Below are 9,481 nucleotides of genomic sequence, written 5' to 3'. Positions count from 1 at the left end.
TCTAAAATTCTGTTACCATATGTACAATCTAGTATTTCCCCCTTTTAGTCACATTCAGATATAAATTTCAGTGCTGTTAACTGCCTTCCCAATGTGGTGTTATCAACACCACCATCCATTCTCAAAACATTTCCATTATTCTAATTAGGAAACTTGTACATTTTAAGCCTTCAACTCCCATTCCCTATCCCTACCCCATCTCCTGTTAACTTGTTGAAAGGTTTAGGAGGCGAAAGGGTGAGAAAGAAGGATGGTAGATCGGGAAATTTAAAGTGGGTGGTTTTATTTCTGCCCTCCTGGGCTGAGCTCACCAAACCCAAGATGGAGGGAGGTGAGTCAGCACCTGGGTGATGGCGTGGGCGTTTTTTAAGCAAGGGGGTCAGGTGACGTCCAGAAGGGGCGGTTCTCCAGAAGTCAGGTGGTCGGAAGGGGCGGTTCTCCAGAAGTCAGGTGGTCGGAAGGGGTGGTTCATCAGTTCCGGAAGTCAGGTGTCCGGAAGGGGCTGTTCCAGAATTCATGTTGGGAGGGGTGACACAGCCTCCACAGCTCCAGTTGCAGTGCCCTTTCCTGTTCCCCCGACCTAACACTTATATTCTAAAGTCTAACTCTATGAGTTTGCTTATTCTAATTGCTCCAAATCAGTGAGATCTTACAATATTTTTCCTTTTGTGTCTGGCTTATTTTTTCACTCAACATGATGTCTTCAAGTTTCATCCATGTTGTCACATGTATTGGGACTTCATTTCCATTGTACGTATATACCAAATTTTATTTATCCATTCATTGGTTGATAGCTATTTGGGTTGCTTCCGTTTTTGGCAATTGTGAATAATGCTGCTGTGAACATTGATGTGCAAATACCTGTTTGAGCATCCACTTTCAGTTGTTTTGGTTATATACCCAGTAGTGAGATTGCTGTGTTATATAGTAGGTCTCTACTTAGCTTTCTGAGGAACTGCCAAACTGTGTTTCACAGTAGCTGCACCATTTCACATTTTCACCATCAATGAAGGAGTCTTCTTCTTTCTCCACAACCTCTCCAATATTTGTTATTTTTTTCTTTTCTGTTTTTATAGCAACTATTTCAAAGGGCATGAAATAGTATCTTGTGGCTTTGATTTACATTTCTCTACTGGCTAATGATGTTGAGCATCTTTTTATGTGCTTTCTGGCCATTTGTGTGTCTTCTTTGAAGGGTTGTCTGTTCAAGTCTTTTGCTCATTTTTAAATTGTATTTTTGTCTTTTTGTTGTTAAGTGGAAGAATTATATATACTGGGTATTAATCCTTTAGTGGATGTGTGGCTTCCAAATATTTTCTCCTCTTGTGTTGACTGTGTTTTTACTTTTAGGAAAAGTTCTTTGAGGACCAAAAGTTTTTTGTCTGGTGAGGTTCTAGCGATCTATTTTCTCTTTTGTTGCTTGTGCTTTGGGTGTAGTCTAAGAAACCATAGCCTAGTGCAAGGTCCTAAAAATGCTTCTCTATATTTTCTTCTAGGAGCTTGATAATTATAGTTCTTATATTTAGGTATTTGATCCTTTTTGAGTTGGTTTTTGTATATGGTGTGAGGTAGTGGTCCTGTTTCTTTCTTTCTTTCTATTTTTGCAAATGGAGATCCAGTTTTCATTTGTTGAAGAGACTACTCTTTCTCAGTTCAGTGGTCTTTGCTACCTTATCAAAAATCAGTTGGCTGTAAATGTGGGAGTTGATTTCTATGCTTTCAACTGTATTCCATTGGTCTATATGTTTGCCCTTGTGCCAGTACCAAGCTGTTTTGATTATTATGGTTTTGTAGTAAATTTAATATTGGTAAGTGTAAATCCTCCAACTTCATTCCTCCTTTCCAAGATAGTTTTAGTTATTTGGTAAATTTTATGCCCCAAAACTTTATCATTACCTATTATGCATTTTCATTTTAACACCTGTAGGAGGTGAGAAGTGGAGTTACACATCAAAAATACAATACAACAATACTGACATTTATAATTACCCAAATGGTTACCCGTACCACAGACTTTATTTCATTATGTTGTTTTGAATCACTAGCTGATGTTCTTTCATTTCAGTCTGAAGACCACCCTTTAACATTGATTGTAGGGCAAGTCTAGTGATGATGGACTCCCTCAGCTTTTGTTTATCTAAAAATGTCTTAATCTCTCCTTCATTTTTGAAAGACAGTGTCACAGGATATAACATTATTGACTGGCAATTGTTTTCCTTCAGCACTTTCAACGCATATACTTCTTGCTTCCATAGTTTCTGATGAGTAATCAGCACTCAATTTTATTGAGATTCCCTTATATGTAACATTGTTGCTTTTTTCTTGCAGTTTTCAGAACTCTCTTCTTGCCTTTTGCATTTGATAGTGTGATGAATATATGATGGGATATATTTTTCTTCATGTTCATTCTATTCGGTGTTCTCTGAGCTTCTTGGATGTGTAGATTCACACTTTTGCTAAGTTTGGGAAGTTCTTTTTCATTATTTCCTTGCTTGTTCCTTATGCCCCCTTTCCTTTTTCTTTTCCTTCTGGGACTCCCATAACACCTAGGTTGGTATGCTTGATTGTGCGCCATAGCTGTTTTAGGCTATTTTCACTTTTTAAAAAAAAACTTCTTTTTTATTTTATCGTTTTTAATGCCAAAAAACACAAAACAAATGCAAACATTTTTATTTTGATCATTCTGTTCTACATATATAATCAGTAATTCACAATATCATCACATAGTTGCATATTCATCATCATAATAATTTCTTGGAACATTTGCATCTATTCAGAAAAAGAAATAAAATGAAAACAGAAAAAAAATCTATACATACCATACCCTTTACCCCTCCCTTTCATTGATCACTAACATTTCAAACTAAATTTATTTGACATTTGTTCCCCCTCTTATTTATTTTTATTTCATATGTTCTACTTGTCCGTTGACAAGGTAGATAAAAGGAGCATCAAACACAAGGTTTTCACAATCACACAGTCACATTGTGAAAGCTATATCATTATTCAATCATCATCAAGAAACATGGCTACTGGAACACAGCTCTACATTTTCAGGCAGTTCCCTCCAGCCTCTCCACTACATCTTGAATAACAAGGTGATATCTATTTAATGCATAAGAATAACCTCCAGGATAACCTCTCGACTCTGTTTGGAATCTCTCAGCCATTGACACTTAGTCTCATTTCTCTCTTCCCCCTTTTGGTCAAGAAGGTTTTCTCAATCTCTTGATGCTGAATCTCAGCTCATTCTAGGATTTCTGTCCCATGTTGCCAGGGAAGTCCACACCCCTGGGAGTCATGTCCCACATAGACAGGGGGAGGGTGGTGAGTTTGCTTGTTGTGTTGGCTGGAGAGAGAGGCCACATCTGAGCAACAAAAGAGGCTCTCGCTATTCTCACTTTAAATATTTTTTTCTTCTGCTTCTAAATAGATTCTTTTGTCTGTCAACTCCATTTTTCTCTTGAAACCCTCCCAGGCATTTTTCATTTCTGTTATTATGGTTTTCAGTTCCAATAGTTCTGTTTGGCTCCTTTTTTTTTTTTTTTTTTTTTTTTTATAATTTCTGACTCTTTATTTATACTTTCATATTGTTCATTAATTTTCCCCCCAATATCTTTGGTTCTTTCTCTGAACTGTCCTTCATTCCCTTAAACATTTTCAGATTATTTTTTTCAAAAGCTTTGTTCAGTATTTCTACATTCTATCTTCTACATTGGTATTTTCTGTATTTTTATCCTCCACCTTTGCATGGGTCATCATTTCCTATTTCTTTTTTGTTGCGTACTTGGACCTTTTAATATTTTGAAATGTTAACTCTGGGATTTACCCCCTGATATGTGTGCTTCTTTGTTTTATAAACTGCTGGTGATAAGACAGAGATTTTTTTGAGCTTTAGGCCCTCTATCAGGAAGGTCTGCCCAAGATGAATGCAAGGTGTGGGATTTTCCCTTTCTTACCATGCCTCTGTCTTGTCCTGGACTTTTTCTTGTTAGTTTTTTTGAGTTCCCCTGATAATAGGTGTTTTGTTGTCCCCTTTTATTCCCAGGAGTCAGATCTCCTTTTTCCAGGTATCTGTAGGCAGCAGGACTTTGCCCCAGACTGTCCATCTCTGTAGTTTTCTATACTCCTTTCATTGTCTCACACTGCTTTTGCCTGTAGGCTGAATTCTGAGAGGAGGGTCATCCCAAGGAGGACTTTCCCAATTCAGTCTTTCACAGCCAAAACAGGGCCAGGGACCCACAAAGAGGGCACAGACTGGCTCCAAGGTACCATGGGGTAGATGTCAGGAAGGACACCAAAAACTTCTCCAACAAGCTCCCAAAGCTGAGCTTTTTTGGCCTGTCCAGCAAATGCAGCCCTTCAGCTAACTTTCCCCTGTAGCCCTGAGGAATCCCTTTATCTTTAAACCTCCCCATGCCTCTGTTCTGCTTCTCTGTAGGGATTTTTTTTTTTTTACATTTAAATGCTCATTTTTCATATTTTTTAAAACTTTTTTTATTAATTAAAAAAATTAACAAACAAAACATTTAGAAATAATTTCACTCTACATATATAATCAGTAATTCTTAATATCATCACATAGTTGCATATTCATCATTTCTTAGTACATTTGCATCAATTTAGAAAAAGAAATAAAAAGACAACAGAAAAAGAAATAAAATGATAATAGAGAAAAAAAAACTATACGTACTATACCTCTTACCCCTCGCTTTCATTTACCACTATTTCAAACTGAATTTATTTTAACATTTGTTCCCCCTATTATTTATTTTTATTCCATATGTTCTACTCTTCTGTTGATATAGTAGCTAAAAGGAGCATCGGACACAAAGTTTTCACATTCACAGAGTCTCATTGTGAAAGCTATATCATTGTTCAATCATCATCAAGAAACATGGCTACTGGAACACAGCTCTACATTTTCAGGCAGTTCCCTCCAGCCTCTCCACTACATCTTGAACAACAAGGTGATATCTACTTAATGCGTAAGAATAACCTCCAGGATAACCTCTCGACTCTGTTTGGAATCTCTCAGCCATTGACACTTTGCATCATTTCACTCTTCCCCCTTTTGGTCCAGAAGGTTCTCTCAGTCTCTTGATGTTAATTCTCAGCTCATTTTAGGGTGTAGGGATGGTTTTGAAACAATGGCTCTGGTTGTCTTTGTCTGGTGCATGTTGGAAGAGTAGCTGTCCTCAGAGCCGGACCCAGCTATCTCAATTTGCTAATCAAATACTGTGATCAATGATTGGGCTTGTACACCCCTGTTCTTGGGGAAGACGTTCCTTAAGTCTCTTACTATCACCAGCAGCTAGCCAGGGTCTGGACCCCATGGTGGCCTTCCCTTAGAATAAAAGATGTGTCCAGGTAGCTGCCATAGTTCTTTACCATAATTTATCAGCCTCTTCCCCCATATGGTATTCTTCTGGCCTCTGGAGCTTCAAAATAGTTGTTTCAGATAGTTGCTACCTCTAATTTTTTTGTATGTGTGCAAGTACTGAATTCTGGAGCCCCCTACTATACTATTTTCCTTGAAACAACTTTTTCCTGGCTTTTTATTTATTTACTTATTTTTAATTTCAGAGAGTTCTGCTTATAACTGTTCTCTTCTAATAATCAGTGTCTTTGTTTGCTTGCACTACCATGATAAATAACAAAGAGTCATGTTAAATAACAATTTATTGGTTTATTGTCTGGAAGCTTGAAGTTCAAAACATCAAGGCATTGACAAGGGCATACTTTCTCCTGGAGTTGGTTGTATTCTGGTGATGACAGTTCTCTGTCACATGGTGACATCCTTGGTCTCCTGCTGTGGTTTTCTCTGACTTCTGGCTTCTCGGTCTTCTGGTTTCTTCCAGTTTCTGGTTTCTGCTGATGGACTATGTCCAATTTTCCTCAATTCATAAGGACTCAAGTAACATACATTAAGACCCACCTTATTCAATTTGTTCACATGTTAATAATGTCCTATCTACAAATAGGTTCACATTTCCAGGAACATGAAGTAAGATTAAAAATGTTCTTTCAGTGGGTACATGGTTCAATCCACCACAGTAACTGTGTGATGCTGATTTAAAGCATGTTTACCAATTTTTGTTTTGCCTTTCTTTTGCTCTTCTTTATTGTAGCAATACCTCTTGAGTTCCTAGAAAACAGATGTGTAGCTGCATAAGTACTATCTTTTACTATCTTTTATTCAGAAATAAAATCTATCCAGACTTTCCTTCTTCTGTTTGAATAATATCTGTTGAATATTTACTCTCTGCTGGGCTCTGAGGATGCACAAAAAATGCACAACGATCAAAGCCCAGTCTGTTTAATTCTAGCCAATATGAAGAGAGCTGAAGTAAAAGCTTGCTGTGACTAGAATTATCCTACTGTCCAAATTGTCCCTAAAAACTCAGACTTAGGGGTTATTGAAGCATGTAAGTATCTACATGGTGATATTTTCCAGGACTTAAAAAGAAGGCATTTCCCCCATCTGTTTGTAGTATACCGGATGTTCCCTCCACTAGTGCTAGTGCTTGAAATCAAGGTCTTGTCTGTTTTATTCTCTGGTGAAAAAGAATGCATGATAAAAGTAACACGTTTTCCCTGCAGTATTCTCTGAACACCTTAACAAAAATTAACTTACATGCTCAGCATAGCTACACATAGTAAAGGATTAGGGAACTAAGAGTATAAAACATATCCATAAAAGGCTTGCTTTGGTTGGGGAGCTTTCATGGAGGGCGATATCCACGACAAGCTCAGGCAGGCCAGGTGGAAAGCTGTGAATAGCTAGGGTCTCTGGTAACCTCCCAGAAGGCCCTCAGTGATTCTCATGTTAATCACACCTTGTGTTGTCTTTCTCACTTTGTATAGGGCCTCCCTGTGCAGTCCCGCTGTGACACTGCAGAAATGACAGTGTGTGACTGAAGTCTAGGCCATAAAATACTTGAGGCTTCTTCCCTTCTCACTTTTAGATCACGTATTCTGGGGGAAGCAAGCTGCCATGTGGAGAGGACTCTCAAGCAGCACTATGGGAAGGTTCCCGCAGTGAGGAATTGAGGCCTCCTGCCAACAACTGGCACTGATGAGCTTTGTTGGAAATGGATCCTCCAAACACAGTCGAGCCTTCAGACAACTGTAACCACAGCTGACATGTTAACTCCAACCTCATAAAAGACCTTGAGTCAGAACCACCCAGGTAAGTCTCATCCAAATTCCTGACCCACAGAGACTATGTAATATAATAAATGTTTATTGTTTTAGGTTATTAGTTTTGAGGTAATGTGTTAAACAGCAGCAGGCAACTAACTCAGGGTCCATGATGTGGTGCTAGATTCCTGGCAGAAAAGAGCAAAGTTAAGTAAGAAAATATTTAAAGGGAAGATCAGAGAGGACAAAGACCTACCCTTCTTTTTACTTTGCCCAAAGCCAGTACTATTTATACTTTACAAAGTTTATGCAGATATGGGTCTGGGAATGATGGAGGAAGAGAGGAAGAAAATGAATTCAATAACCAATTCCAAGAGTATATCGAAGAGAGAAAGAAGGCAGAAAGGATGGATGTTATTTTGGAAATCGAAGTATCTTTCAACACTATGAGTAGTTTTGAAAATTGTTTTTTTCCTTGAAAAACCCTTGGATTTAATGGAACAGCAGGACCACAATAATGTAGGGTAAAAGGAGTTTCTGGAGATCCTTAAGACTTTCTTTTTTTCCTCCCTGCAAGTATCCACTTAAGGCTACCAAAGGCTGTATCACCTTTTAAAAAACCAACATGCCACTGAAAGCAGCAGTTTCAAGGCTGAGGCAAAAGGTTTCACATTCATTAAAGCAAAAGGGCTTCTTTCTAAAATTATCTCTAAATATGTTAAACTATGATTCACATGGTATCTCCAGATAGGACTTAAGTGACATAAGAGCAGTTAGGTAAGAAACCACATTTGTATTAGAGATTATTTTTTTAATAAACTGCTTTCTTCCTAGATGATTTTACAACTATGAACTTTTTATGTGTTTTTAGTTAGGAGAAAGGATGAGTTTCTTTGGAAAGGGGCAAGACAGGAAATCAGTAATGATTCATACCACTTTTTCACATGCTTCTCTGACGAGTTTTAATCACAAATCTGGGTCCACTTGTATAACAAAAACATTAAAGGAGGGTGTTTCAAGCTGCCTCTTTTTATTAATCATGTATTTGGTCTTGTAAATAATACACGCAAGTACATCCTTGTTACGTCAGTTGGAAAACAGTGATTAACTAGCTGTTTAACTAGGAGACAAGAGTAATGTGATTTTATGTACTTCTATTTTTTAAAGCTGATAATCACCTTTCCTTTGTTTATTTATATTTTTAATTTAATTTATTTTGTATTATCAAACCAAAACAACGTACAAACATGAACATTCTTAACATACAAACATTTCATGTATGGTGTGCAATCAATGGCTCACAACATCATCACATAGTAGTATAGTCATCACCATGATCATTTTTTAGAACATTTGCATCATTCCAGAAAAAGAAATAAAAAGAAAAAAGAAAAAAATTCAGACATACCATACCCCTTACCCCTCCCTCTCATTGACCACTAGTATTTCCATCTATTCAATAGATTTTAACCTTTATTCCCCCTATTTTTTTCTAATACCCTTTACCATATTCTATTTCATTGTTCACTAGTATTTCAATCTATTCAATTTATTTTAACATTTGTTCCCCTATTATTTATTTATTTATTATATATATTTAAATTTTTTATTAATTAAAAAAATTACAGGAAAGAAACACAAACATTCTAGTATATGCTCATTCCATTCTACATATATGATCAGTAATTCACAATATCATCACATAGTTGCATATTTATCATTGTGATCACGTCTTAGAACATTTGCGTCAATTCAGAGAAGGAAACATAAAGACAACAGAAAAATAAAATGAAAACAGAAAAAAAATTTTACATACCATACCCCTTACCCCTCCCTTTCATTGATCACTAGCATTCAAACTAAATTTATTTTAACATTTGTTCTCCCTATTATTTATTTGTATTCCATATGTTCTGCTCATCTGTTGACAAGGTAGATAAAAGGAGCATCAGACGCAAGGTTTTCACAGTCACACAGTCACATTGTGAAAGCTATATCATTATACAATCATCATCAAGAAACATGGCTACTGGAACACAGCTCTACATTTTCAGGCAGTTCCCTCCAGCCTCTCCACTACATCTTGAACAACAAAGTGATATCTACTTAATGCATAAGAATAACCTCCAGGATAACCTCTCGAATCTGTTTGGAATCTCTCAGCCATTGACACTTAGTCTCATTTCACTCTTCCCCCTTTGGTCAAGAAGGTTCTCTCAATCCCTTGATGTTAATTCTCAACTCATTCTAGGGTTTTTCTCAGTCCCTTGATGCTGAGTCTCATCTCATTCCAGGATCTCTGTCCCACGTTGCCAGGAAGGTCCACACCCCTGGGAGT

At 37.1% G+C, this 9,481-nt stretch overlaps 1 long non-coding RNA gene across 1 annotated transcript in view; it reads left to right on the top strand.

Moving 5' to 3' along the window:
• Positions 1-600: 600 nt before the first annotated feature.
• The window catches only part of LOC143647297 (uncharacterized), a 135,393-nt gene continuing 126,512 nt past the window's right edge, over positions 601-9,481 (top strand). The window contains exons 1-2 of the long non-coding RNA XR_013157963.1: positions 601-750; positions 6,969-7,192. This is a non-coding gene — a long non-coding RNA (uncharacterized LOC143647297). The remainder of the gene's footprint in view (positions 751-6,968; positions 7,193-9,481) is intronic.

The sequence above is a fragment of the Tamandua tetradactyla genome, chromosome 9 (genome assembly GCF_023851605.1).
Source record: "Tamandua tetradactyla isolate mTamTet1 chromosome 9, mTamTet1.pri, whole genome shotgun sequence".
In the NCBI taxonomy this organism is placed as follows: domain Eukaryota; kingdom Metazoa; phylum Chordata; class Mammalia; order Pilosa; family Myrmecophagidae; genus Tamandua; species Tamandua tetradactyla.
Note: the sequence above shows the minus strand (reverse complement) of the source record. Positions and strands in the feature narration are given on the sequence as shown.